Source organism: Salvelinus sp. IW2-2015, unplaced genomic scaffold (genome assembly GCF_002910315.2).
Source record: "Salvelinus sp. IW2-2015 unplaced genomic scaffold, ASM291031v2 Un_scaffold3038, whole genome shotgun sequence".
Lineage (NCBI taxonomy): Eukaryota > Metazoa > Chordata > Actinopteri > Salmoniformes > Salmonidae > Salvelinus > Salvelinus sp. IW2-2015.
The window spans coordinates 5,037-18,106 of NW_019944330.1; the positions used below are offsets into that span (position 1 = coordinate 5,037).

The following is a 13,070-nucleotide window of genomic DNA, read 5'->3' on the forward strand; positions in this document are numbered from 1 at the left end:
TCAGCCCTAACCCAGTCCAGCTTGGTGTGGAGGTGACAGCAGAGGAAAGTACAGCCGTATGACGTAGCGCCACAGGAATCTGCAACTCCATCGTTCATAAAGAACTGGCTGCTGTAAATGTCTCATGTATCTGTAGGCTGTATCTGCTTAGAACCCTGTTRGATCATACTGTGGCTCATCACCACAGGCTAGTTATCAAACTAATGCTGCTCCATTGTTTTGTTATGTTCTGTGATACTGTAGATTGTAGTATTTTTCGTTTTGCAGTATGTTTTCATTTACACGGTATCTGTCTGATAAATAATAACCACTGCAACAGCATATTGTCAAGTATAGTGTGTCCACAGAGAGTGGTCTGTTATATGTTCTTCAGTTCAACAGCCTGTCACTGCACTGCATGTTTGGTTTATTACTTGTTACAATCAAGGACATGCACTAACACATTAATCAAGATTTTTCTTAAGGAATCATTGCCCTAAATCATTTCCAATCCATAATTTATCATTTTGYATTAACCATCACGCAACATCAGAGTGCGCAACAGATCAGTGTACGACTGTCTACACTCGGTCTGTAGTTTTATGAAATCGTTTTCATTAAATCATTTTTAATCAAGGCAASAACAACAACATCTTTAACCATTGGAAGTTCTGATAGCTAAGGATTCCGTGACAGGGTTAGCTTAACTTGGTGTGAGTCGAAGCTCCTCCCCCCTGTCCAAGGCAGGCCCGTTCCGTTCCCCCTCTTCCTTCCCCATAAGATTCCAACACGATCGTTGTGGGCAGCTCGATGGTGAGAGATTTTGGCCTGTCTACAGCCTGTGGGCAGACCATGGTACACTGTTACCCAGGCACCTTGTCTAAGACATGAACTCCCTCCTGACCACAGTTCTAGCCAACTACTCTAATATTGGCACACATCCATTTGGCAAATCTGACCAACATTATATCCTCCTGATTCCTGCTTACAAGCAAAAACTAAAGCAGGAACCACCAGTGACCCGGTCAATAAAAAAGTGGTCGGATGAAGCAGATACTAAGCTACTGTTTTGCTAGCATAGACTGGAATATTTGTATTTTTATTTTATTTCACCTTTATTTAACCAGGTAGGCCAGTTGAGAACAAGTTCTCATTTACAACTGCGACCTGGAGAAGAATTAAACAAAGCAGTTCGACACATTACAAGCCAACACAGGAGTTTACACATTGAATAAACAAAACATACAGTCAATAAATACAGTATAATGTAAAAAAAAATCTATATACAGTGAGTGCAAATGAGTAAGATAAGGGGAGGTAAGCAATAAATAGGCCATAGTGGCCGAAGTAATTACAATATACAATTAGACACTGGATGTAGATGTGGCAGAAGATTAATGTGAAAAGTAGAGAGTACTGGGGTGCAAAGGAGCAAAGATAAATAAATAAGATACAGTAATGGGATGAGGTAGGTTGATTGGGCCTGTTTACAGATGGGCTATGTACAGTGCATTACTAAGTGAGTCTGTGAGCTGCTCTGACAGCTGGTGCTTAAACTAGTGAGGGAGTATATGGATCTCGAGCTTCAGGATTTTTGCAGTTTCGTTCCAGGTCATTGCAGCATAGAACTGAAGAAAGGCGGCCAAAGGAGGGAATTGGCTTTCGGGAATGACCAGTGAATATACCTGCTGGAGCGCTGCTACGGTGGGTGCTGACTATGTTGACCAGTGAGCTTGAGATAAGCGTGGGCTTTACCTAGCAGAGGACTTGTAGATGACCTGGAGCCAGTGGTTGGCACGAGGTATGAAGCGATGGCCAACCAACGAAGCGTTACCAGGTCGCAGGGTGCGAGTATATGGGGCTTTGGTGACAAAATCGCGATGGCACTGTGATAGACTGGCAATCCAAATTTGTTTGAGTAGAGTTGTGGAGGGCTATTTTAAAGAGACATCGCCGAAAGTCGAGATCGGTAGATGAGTCAGTTTTACGAGGGGTATGTTTTGCAGCATGAGTGAAGTGAAGACTTTGTGCGAATAGGGAGAAGCTGATTCTAGATTTAATTATGGATTGCGAGAGTGCTTAATGTTGAGTCTGGAAAGGAAAGTTGTACAGTCTAACCAGGACACCTAAGGTATTTGTTAGTTTGCCACATATTCTAAGTCAGAGCCGTCCAGAGCTTGTTATGCTGGTAACGGGCGACAGATGCTGGCAGTGACGGTTGAAGAGCATGCATTTAGTTTTACCTGCATTTAAGAGCAGTTGGAGGCCACGGAAGGAGAGTTGTATGGCATTGAAGCTCATCTGGAGGTTAGTTAACAGTGTCCAAAGGGCCAGAAGTATACAGAATGGTGTCGTCTGCGTAGAGGTGAATCAGAGAATCACCAGCAGCGAGAGCGACATCATTGATGAATACAGAGAAGAGAGTCAGCCCGAGAATTGAACCCTGTGGCACCCCCATAAAGACTGCAAGAGGTCAGGACAACAGCCCTCCGATTTGACACACTGAACTCTATCTGAGAAGTAGTTGGTGAACCAAGCGAGGCAATCATTTGAGAAACCAAGTCTGTTGAGTCTGCCAATAAGAATGTGGTGATTGACAGAGTCSAAAGGCCAGGTCAATGAATACGCCTGCACAGTAATGTCTCTTATTAATTTATGATATCGTTTAGGACCTTGAGCGTGGCTGAGGTGCACCCATGACCAGCTCTGAAACCAGATTGCATAGCGGTGAAGGTACGGTGGGATTCGAAATGGTCGGTAATCTGTTTATTGACTTGGCTTTCGAAGACCTTAGAAAGGCAGGGTAGAATAGATATAGGTCTGTAGCAGTTTGGGTCTAGAGTGTCTCCCCCTTTGGAGAGGGGAATGACCACGGCAGCTTTCCAATCTATGGGGTTCTCAGACGATATGAAAGAGAAGTTGAACAGGCTAGTAATGGGGGTTGCAACAATTTCGTCTGATAATTTTAGAAAGAGAGGTTCCAGATTGTCTAGCCCAGCMGATTTGTAGGGATCCAGATTTTGCAGCTCTTTCAGAACATCAGCTATCTGGATTTGGGAGAAGGAGAAATMGGGAAGTTCTTGGGCGAGTTGCTGTGGGGAGTGCAGGGCTGTTGKCCGGGGTAGGGGTAGCCAGGRGGAAATCATGGCCAYCCGTAGAAAAATGCTTATTGAAATTCTCAATTATAGTGGATTTATCGGTGGTGACAGTGTTTCCTAGCCTCAGTGCAGTGGGCAGCTGGGAGGAGGTGCTCTTATTCTCCATGGACTATACAGTGTCCTAGAACTTTTTTGAGTTTGTGCTACAGGATGCAAATGTCTGCTTGAAAAAGCTAGCCTTAGCTTTCCTAACTGCTGCCTGTGTATATTTGTTCCTAACTACCCTGAAAAGTTGCATATCATGGGGGCTATTCGATGCTAATGCAGAACGCCACAGGATGTTTTTGTGCTGGTCAAGGGCAGTCAGGTCTGGAGAGAACCAAGGGCTATATCTGTTCCTGGTTCTACATTTTTTGAAAGGGGCATGTTTATTTAAGATGGTGAGGAAGGCACTTTTAAAGAATGGCCAGGCATCCTCTACTGACGGGATGAGGTCAATATCCTTCCAGGATACCCGGGCCAGGTCGATTAGAAAGGCCTGCTCGCTGAAGTGTTTTAGGGAGCGTTTGATTGTGATGAGGAGTGGTCGTTTGACCGCAGACCCGTTACGGATGCAGGCAAAGAGGCAGTGATCGCTGAGATCTTGTTTGAAAACAGCAGAGGTATATTTGGAGGGCAAGTTGGTTAGGATGATATCTATGAGGGTGCCCGTGTTTACGGATTTGGGGTTGTACCTGGTGGGTTCATTGATCATTTGTGTGAGATTGAGGGCATCAAGCTTAGATTGTAGGATGGCCTGGGTGTTAAGCATGTCCCAGTTTAGGTCGCCTAGCAGCACGAGCTCTGAAGATAGATGCGGGGCAATCAGTTCACATATGGTGTCCAGGGCACAGCTGGGGGCAGAGGGTGGATTATAGCAAGCGCCAACGGTGAGAGACTTGTTTCTGGAAAGGTGGATTTTTAAAAGTAGATGCTCGAATTGTTCGGGTACAGACCTGGACAGTAAGACAGAACTCTGCAGGCTATCTCTGCAGTAGATTGCAACTCCGCCCCCTTTGGTAGTTCTATCTTGTCAGAAAATGTTATAGTTAGGGATGGAAATTTCAGGGTTTTTGGTGGTCTTCCTAAGCCAGGATTCAGACACGGCTAGGACATCCGGGTTGGCAGAGTGTGCTAGGGCAGTGAATAAAACAAACTTGGGGAGGAGGCTTCTAATGTTAACATGCATGAAACCAAGGCTTTTACGGTTACAGAAGTCAACAAATGATAGCGCCTGGGGAATGGGAGTGGAGTTAGGCACTGCAGGGCCTGGATTAACCTCCACATCACCAGAGGAACAGAGGAGGAGTAGGATAAGGGTACGGCTAAAGGCTAAAAGAACTGGTCGTCTAGTGCGTTAGGAACAGAGAGTAAAGGGAGCAGATTTCTGGGCAAGGTAGAATAGATTCAGGGCATAATGTACAGACTAAGGTATGGTAGGATGTGGATACATTGAGGGTAAACCTGTGCATAGAGTGACGATGAAAGAGATATTGTCCCTAGAAATTTCATTTAAACCAGGTGATGTTACCGCATGTGTTTCCCGGGATTCTTCCTATGGCATTGAGGAGTACACCGCATCAGTCACTGGCTTCATCAATAAGTGCATCGATGACGTCGTCCCCACAGTGACTGTACGTACATACCCCAACCAGAAGCCATGGATTACAGGCAACATCCACACTGAGCTAAAGGGTAGAGCTGCAGCTTTCAAGGAGCYGGACTCTAACCCGGAAGCTTATAAGAAATCCCTCTATGCCCTCCGACGAACCATCAAACAGGCAAAGCATCAATACAGGACAAAGATTGAATCGTACTACACCGGCTCCAGCGCTGGTCAGATGTGGCAAACTATTACAGACTACAAAGGGAAGCACAGCCGCGAGCTGCCCAGTGACACGAGCGTACTAGACGAGCTAAATTACTTCTATGCTCACTTCGAGGCAAGTAACACTGAAACATGCATAAGAGCATCAGCTGTTCCGGACGACTGTGTGATCACGCTCTCCATAGCCTTTAAACAGATCAACATTTACAAGGCCGCTGGGCCAGACGGATTACCAGGACGTGTACATGGAGCATGCGCTGACCAACTGGCAAGTGTCTTCACTGACATTTTCAACCTGATCCTGACTGAGTTTGTAATACCAACATGTTTCAAGCAGACCCCCATAGTCCCTGTGCCCAAAAACACTAAGGTAACCTGCCTAAATGACTACCGACCCGTAGCACTTACGTCTGTAGCCATGAAGTGCTTTGAAAGGGCGGTCATGGCTCACATCAACACCATAGACCCACCCCAATTTGCATACCCCCAACAGATCCACAGATGATGCAATCTGTATCGCACTCCACACTGCCCTTTCTCACCTGGACAAAAGGAACACCTATGTGAGAATGCTGTTCATTGACTACAGCTCAGTGTTCAACACCGTAGTGCCCTCAAAGCTCATCACCAAGCTAAGGACCCTGGGYCTAAACACCTCCCTCTGCAACTGGATCCTGGACTTCCTGACGGGCCGTCCCCAGGTGGTAAGGGTAGGTAACAACACACTTTGATCCTCAATACTGGGGCCCCTCAGAGGTGCGTGCMTAGTCCCCTKCTGTACTCCCTGTTCACGCATGACTGAATGGCCAGGCATGACTCCAACTCCATCATTAAGTTTGCCGATGACAGAACAGTGGTAGGCCTGATCACCGACAACGACGAGACAGCCTATAGGGAGGAGGTCAGAGACCTGGCCGTGTGGTGCCAGGTCAACAACCTCTCCCTCAACGTGATCAAGACAAAAGAGATTATCGTGGACTACAGGAAAAGGAGGATCGAGCGGGGCTGCTGCCGTCCTAACGAGTTCCTGAAGAAACATCTGCAAAGACAGGAATGTCTCCTATTGTGACAATTTTGACTTCCTGTGGGAGCAACCAAAATGCAAGCTAGTTTAGCCTACTCATAAACCCAGCTCAAACATGAAAAAAAAATTGTCCTTCCTCATCATAAACGGCACTGACCGCCACTGATGTACACGGAGGTAAAGTGTCAGTCTCTCCTGGCTCAAAGTTTTGAGGAGAGATTTACTGCATCACTATTGGTCTTTGTGTGAGGTGATGATGTGTTGAAGATACTGAACTGTCTGTTCAAGCAGTTGGACACAGTCCAGACACTCATCAGTACAAGACAAGCATGAACCAGAGGTTTCTTACAGTCCGGTCAAGAACCGAGGCTGGGAAGACAGTATTAAATAGAGCCTTGACTACATGGAACTCTCTGCCACGTCAGGTAATCAAGGTAGCAATAAAATCAGTAAAAAAAAAATGGAGGCTATGTGTGATGTTTAAATGTATATGAGTCCTTGGAATAATAATGTTCTGCACTATGTATTATATTATTTTGGGCTCCCAGAGGCGCAGCGGTCTAAGGCACTCGCTAGCAAAGTGGATATGTGGCGCAGCGGGTCTAAGGCACTCCTGCTAGCAAAGTGGATCTGTGGGCAGCGGTCTAAGGCACTCCCTGCTAGCACAGTGGATCTGTGGCGCAGCGGTCTAAGGCCTCCCAACTAGCACAGTGGATTGTGGGCAAGGGTCTAAGGCACTCCCTGCTAGCACAGTGCATCTGTGGCGCAGCGGTCTAAGGCACTCCCGGCTAGCACGAGTGGGATCTGGGGGGCGCAGCGGTCTAAGGCACTCTCCAGCTAGCAAGTGGATCTGGGGCGCAGCAGTCTAGGCACTCCAGCTTAGCACAGTGGATCTGTGGCGCAGCGGTCTAAGACTCCCAGCTAGCGTAGTGGATCTGGGGGCGCAGCGGTCTAAGGCACTCCCAGTTAGCAAAGTGGATCTGGGGGGCGCAGCGGTCTATATAAGGCACTCCCAGCTACCAGTGGACTCTGGGGGGCGAGCGGTCTAAGGCACTCCCAGCTAGCAAGTGGATCTGTGGGCAGCAGTCTAAGCACTCCAGCTAGCACAGTGGGATCTGGGGGGCGAGCGGTCTAAGCCACTCCAGCTAAGCACAGTGGATTTGGGGGCAGCGGTCTAAGGTACTCGCCAGCTAGCACAGTGGATCTGGGGCGCAGGGTCTAAGGCACTCCCAGCTAGCACAGTGGATCTGGGGCGCAGCGGTCTAAGGTACTCCCAGCTAGCACAGTGGATTGGGGCGCAGCAGTCTAAGGCACTCCAGCTAGCACAGTGGATCTGGGGCGCAGCGGTCTAAGGTACTCCAGCTAGCACAGTGGATCTGAGGCAGCGGTCTAAGGTACTCCCAGCTAGCAAGTGGATCTGGGGCGAGCAGTCTAAGGCACTCCCAGCTAGCACAGTGGATCTGGGCGCAGCGTCTAAGGTACTCCAGCTAGCACAGTGGATCTGGGGGCAGCAGTCTAAGGCACTCCCAGCTAGCACAGTGGATCTGGGCGCAGCGGTCTAAGGTACTCCAGCTAGCACAGTGGATCTGGGGCGCAGCAGTCTAAGGCACTCCCAGCTAGCACAGTGGATCTGGGGCGAGCGGTCTAAGGTACTCCGCTAGCACAGTGGATCTGAGGCGCAGCGGTCTAAGGTACTCCCAGCTAGCACAGTGGATCTGGGGCGCAGGCAGTCTAAGGCACTCCCAGCTAGCACAGTGGATCTGGGCGATTCCGGCTGAGAGTCAGACTCGGCGATGTCATGTAGCCCGAGTCTGGTCCGCCTTGGCAGTATTACTTTATGACTAAAATGTGGAGATTGAGCTTGGCCCGATTCTGGTGTGAGTTATCTGGACCAAATGTATTACCTGGGGCGGGCTGATTGGGGCTACTCTGGCAGATGATTACACAGGCTGCTTTATATAATTAACATTCCATATTTATTTTCTCATATTTTCTCATTGTTTTTGTGATCAAATTAACATACAATTAACTTTTCAATTAAATTATTTTAGAGTTCTGTGCAGTATTTTAGTATTTTGATACTTGGTGCAAAGGCATTTGATAACTTTAAAAACTTTATGGCTGGAACTCTCCGAGTGGTGCAGCGGTCTAAGACACTGCATCGCAGTGCAAGTAGTTCGAGTGAGGGGGGGTTTTGGCCGGCGGGATGTCCTTGTCCCATTGCGCTGTAGCGACTCCTGTGCATGAACACTGACATGGTCAGTATGGCGTTTCCTCCGACACAAAATGTTTTTTTGTGGATGGGTATAATTTGTATGTATAAAATGTTATAAATGTAAATTTTAAAAGTAAAATGTATAATAGTAATATTTAAAATGAGTAAATCGGGTAATTTTGTATACATTTATTTAAATTTGTATCGGGTCGCTTCTGGGGGGATTCTGGTAAGATGCCGGCAAGTAGGCTGAATTCCGGTAGAGGGAAACGGCCCGATGTACTTGGGCCGATTCTGGGCAGTCATTCATTTTGATTACGGGCCGAGTCCGACACACGATTCCGGGCCGATTCAATTAGTTCCGCCCCCCCGGAAGAGGGCCGCTTCTGGGTCGATTCCTCATTGCTAGCTGGGCTGCATCTCAGTGCTAGAGGTGTCATTACAGACCCTGATTCGAATCCAGGCTGTATCACAACCGGCCATGATTGGGGTCACATAGGGTGGCACACAACTGACCCAGCACCGTTATGGTTTGGCCGGGGTAGGCCGTCATTAACTGACTTGCCTAGTTAAATAAATATATTGTTTCATGTGGGCCCCTGGAAGAGTAACTGATGCTTCTACACACAGAGAACAGTTTAATACACTTGAACACATAGGCTACAGGCATCTTATGACACTACAACTCTCTATATCAGCCTCTTATATAGCCGTTTAAAGTGATTATTATTATCGAGGAACTCTTCCACACCAAGAATCCTCTGTTGTGGTAATAGTGCACGCACTCAGTCTCGGCGGCGCGCTTGATTGATGCTCCATGGACACAGACAGCCTCGCGCTTCGCTCCGAGTCCAGATCCGGGAAATGAGGGAATTCCGCGCCAGGTTTTGGGGTGATCTTTTTTAAAAGCGCCTCACTTTTAAAGCTCTGAAAAACATCGGTTACTACCTACGGATAGATAGGCAGCTGATGACCAGAGGGGCAGCGGGAGGCGAGCACTCGGTCTGTAGAGAGTGAAATGATGCCTGAAGAACCGRGCAATCAGGGACAGTTGGATTAATGGGGGCAGCTATTGTTTTGAAAAGAATTTATTGGTTCAGGTTTTTGTGTGGATTTCTAATCGGGTCCATGTCAAAATGCCATTTGCCAAACGGATCGTGGAACCCCAGTTACTGTGCAGGCATTCAGTCCCGAAAGAAGAGAGTTTGGTTTTCGAGGATCTGTGTACCGTCAACAATGTGGCTCTGTCCCGGACCCTACGGCAGCTCTCCGACCTGGCCCGGCACGCCTGCTCTCTCTTCCAGGAACTGGAGAGTGATATCGTGTTTACCAACCAACGGGTCCGGGGACTGCAGAGTAAAGTCGGTAAACTTCAGCAGTCTATCTCTGGGTTAGACGCCAAGCAGGAGACAGTACGTGAGTACACCACTTTCTACTACAGCTCAACTTTTTCTCCTTTTAGCCACAGCGTGCCATGTGTTCTCTGCGGTGCTGCGTAGCCAGCACATGGTCTTCTAATATAAGCTACAACTCAGATTGGTGCTATAAATATTGAATCTGAAGCGTTGATACGGAATAGTAGTCAATAGGACACAGTGASTTCCATCATGTTCATGTTGCGACTGTATTGGTTTATTAAAAGCTTGGGTCTACGATATGTCTGTTTTTATGTGTTCATGTGTTTCAATTCTATTCTAAGCGCAATTGATCGCTACAGTGGCATGTTGACTGTTTCACGGTTATCATCATTGTAGGCAATGGCACCAGTTTATTGATAACTGGCGTGGTGTAATCGCCATTTCAATGTTTTCATAACCAGGCTCTATCCATACATACTATGCTTTCAATCTAAATGCGACAATGAGGTTAGTTTGCTGTCCTGTATTGGGGTTAGGTCCATGGTAACATAATGAGGGCATGTGGAGGGTTAGAGGGCTGAATTAGGGTTGGGTCCATGGTAACATAATGAGGGCTGAATTAGGGTTGGGTCCATGGTAACATAATGAGGGCATGTGGAGGGCTGGAGCAGCAGATGGGTCTTTTTGTTTGTTTTGTTTATTGTGTAAGATGCATTTTTCAGTTTAATTGAAGATTAGATTTAAATGTTTGATTCATGTTTTGTCAGTAATTTCAGTCCCAACCTATTGCATTTCTTCAGTCCTCATCAACATTTCAATGCAGGATGGAAAAGAAGGGGTGTGAGGGAGTAACCAATCATTTCCCTGATACTGGCACAGCATGATGCTGTTAGCTGGKTACTTTAGTTTCTACACTCTAAATAATTCTGGGTTGTTTGGATGKCCCAACTGCTGGGATGTAGTAGGGTCATGCCTTCATTAAAAAMATCAAGTTTGGGGTGTTTAATGCTGGGTTATTCAGCTATGACGACTCCAACACCATAAAGTTTGCCGATGACACAACGGTGGTAGACCTGATCACAGACAACGATGAGAAKGCCTATAGGGAGGTCAGAGACCTGGCCGTGGGGTGCCAGGACAACAACGTCTGCCTCAATGTGAGCAAGACAAAGGAGATGATTGTGGACTGCAGGAAAAGGAGGACCGAGCACGCCCCCATTCTCATCGACAGGGCTGTAGTGGAGCAGGTTGAGAGCTTCAAATTCCTTGGTGTCCACATCACCAACAAACTAACATGGTCCAAGTACACCAAGATAGTGGTGAAGCGGGCACGACAAAGCCGATTCCCCCTCAGGAGACTGAAAAGATTTGGCATGGGTCCTCAGATCCTCAAAAAGTTCTACAGCTGCACCATTGAGAGCAGGTTGCATCCCTGCCTGGTATGGCAACTGCTTGGCCTCTGACCGCAAGGCACTACAGAGAGTAGTGTGTACAGCCCAGTACATCACTGGGACCAAGCTTCCTGCCATCCAGGACCTCTATACCAGGTGATCCAAGGAAGGCTCTAAAAATGGTCAGACTCCAGCCACCCTAGTCATACTGTTCTCTCTGCTACCAAGCGGTACCGGAGCGCCAAGTCTAGGTCCTAGACCTGAACAGCTATTTAAAATGGCTACCCAGACTATTTGCATAGTCACTTTAATAGCTCTACCTACATGTACATATTACCTCAACTAACCGGTGCCCCGCACATTGACTCTGTACCGGTACCCCCTATATATAGAGTAAACGTCATTCTGGTTAATCTGTTRTGTTGTTTCGTTAAGATTGAACACTGACACTTTTGTAGCTTTAAAGGTATACTTCAGGATTGGCAGTGGCCAATTGGCGGTGGCCTCCTGTAGGTATACTTCAGGAGGCCACCGTCTACCTACGGTGGCCTCTCTCAATAGCAAGTCATTGCTCACTGAGTCTGTACATAGTCAAAGCTTTCCTTAATTTTGTGTCAGGTATTCTGCCACTGTGTACTCTCTGTTTAGTGCCAAATAGCATTCTAGTTTGCTCAGTTTTTTTGGTAAATTCTTTCCAATGTGTCAAGTAATTATCGTTTTGTTTTCTCATGATTTGATTGGGTCTAATTGTGTTGCTGTCCTGGGGCTCAGTGGGGTCTGTTTGTGTTTGTGTTCAGAGCCCCAGGGACCAGCTTGCTTAGGGGACTCTTCTCCAGGTTCATCACTCTGTAGGTGATGGCTTTGGGGTGGAAGGTTTGGGAATCACTTCCTTTTAGGTGGTTGTAGAATTTAACAGCTTCTTTTCTGGATTTTGATAATTAGTGGCGCTAACGCGAGAACGGCCCTAAGTTTTCCTTTCTCTGCGATGCCAACTTAGTGGAGCATGTGAGTGCTGGCGGTATGCGTACTAGTGGTAGGCCTTTCCATATTATTCATGAAGTTCTCTCGTCGAATCAGAGTCGTCTCGGTTCTCAGGTGACTGCCGCCACAATCTATTTGTCGTTGGCGCCTATTCTATATCGCAGTGTATGAGGAAAGTTTGTCCCATGACTCTCGAAGCGCACACCTCCAGGATCCTCAACCGACAACCCATAAGACTGGAGAGCAGTGTAACAAGGTTTAACTATATACTCCTTGATCTACAAAACGTAAATTTTTTTACAGGCGGCAGTCTTTAAATTGGCTCCATGCTGAAATGTTTAATGATTATTCTTAACACCTTTCTATATCCTAATACGGACAGTAGTCGAGGGCCTATCATCTGCAGCCTTAGATACATACTAACAGAATCGATTCACAACATTTAGCTCGGGAATCAAAGATTGGGTAGCCGTTCTAGGCAGGACTAGGATTGTTAGGGACTGATCGAAGGGCATCTGTACAACACATGGCTATACCGGAAGCGTAACACGGGTGTATTAGTATTCTCTAATGGGTAGCTTACATACTAGAGGCACTACACAACGACTGAAACGACTGGTGTAAACCATACACGCGAGATGAAGCAAGATATTTATGACTAGTTGTTGTTCTTGGCTCTAACCCATAATTTTGGCTGATGCCCACACCATTAATCGCTGGGTCTAATGTCTTACTAGGACCCAGGGTTTACGCGTGAGATGGTCCCCAGGTCCTGACTAAGGGTCATATGCTTGCAAGAAACGATTATTACCTAGGGTGCTGCTGTTAGGCTCCTCACGTTGGATGTCCGGATAAGGTTGACTAGAGCACCTGTATATCAGCAGATAAATGATGAAACTCAGTTTGTTGACTATCTCTCTGATTCAGTTCTAGCAGTGTTGGTAGTGATCGGCCTTCCGGAGGTTGCAGTGTCTTGTGCCAGCCTCTCTTCTTAAAGTTCTGTCCTTCTCTCTTGCCCTCAGTATTTCTCGTTGACATAAATACACTGTCTCTCCTCCGTGCTTTTGCCTCGGCGCACCGTCATACTAGTGTCCAAAATTCACGACCCCGACTAATCACTTGGTTACACAATATTGCTTTAGCTCTACTAGGATCTC

The 13,070-nt window shown here is 47.0% G+C and overlaps 1 pseudogene; it reads left to right on the forward strand.

The window, feature by feature from the left end:
* The first annotated feature begins 9,129 nt into the window (after nt 1-9,129).
* Nucleotides 9,130-13,070, forward strand: part of LOC112075226 (actin remodeling regulator NHS-like) — a 58,952-nt pseudogene continuing 55,011 nt past the window's right edge.